The sequence below is a fragment of the Penaeus monodon genome, chromosome 23 (genome assembly GCF_015228065.2).
Source record: "Penaeus monodon isolate SGIC_2016 chromosome 23, NSTDA_Pmon_1, whole genome shotgun sequence".
NCBI lineage: Eukaryota > Metazoa > Arthropoda > Malacostraca > Decapoda > Penaeidae > Penaeus > Penaeus monodon.
Window position 1 is genome coordinate 9,669,232 of NC_051408.1, and position 208 is coordinate 9,669,439.

A 208-nucleotide genomic window follows, 5' to 3' on the forward strand; every position below is an offset into this window, starting at 1 on the left:
TCATGCATGTAATTTTTCCGGTGACTTGTTTCCTAATTACTGATGTGTTTAATTAGACGCAAACTCTGCACATATATGAATTTTCTGTCATGCATTAGCATATCAGTAGTCACGTTTGTTGATAAGGTAGAAATTCAAAGGGTTTACTGCCAAAGTGCACGATTTCAAGTATAACAAAGACATAACTTTACGGGCATTTACGCCACTT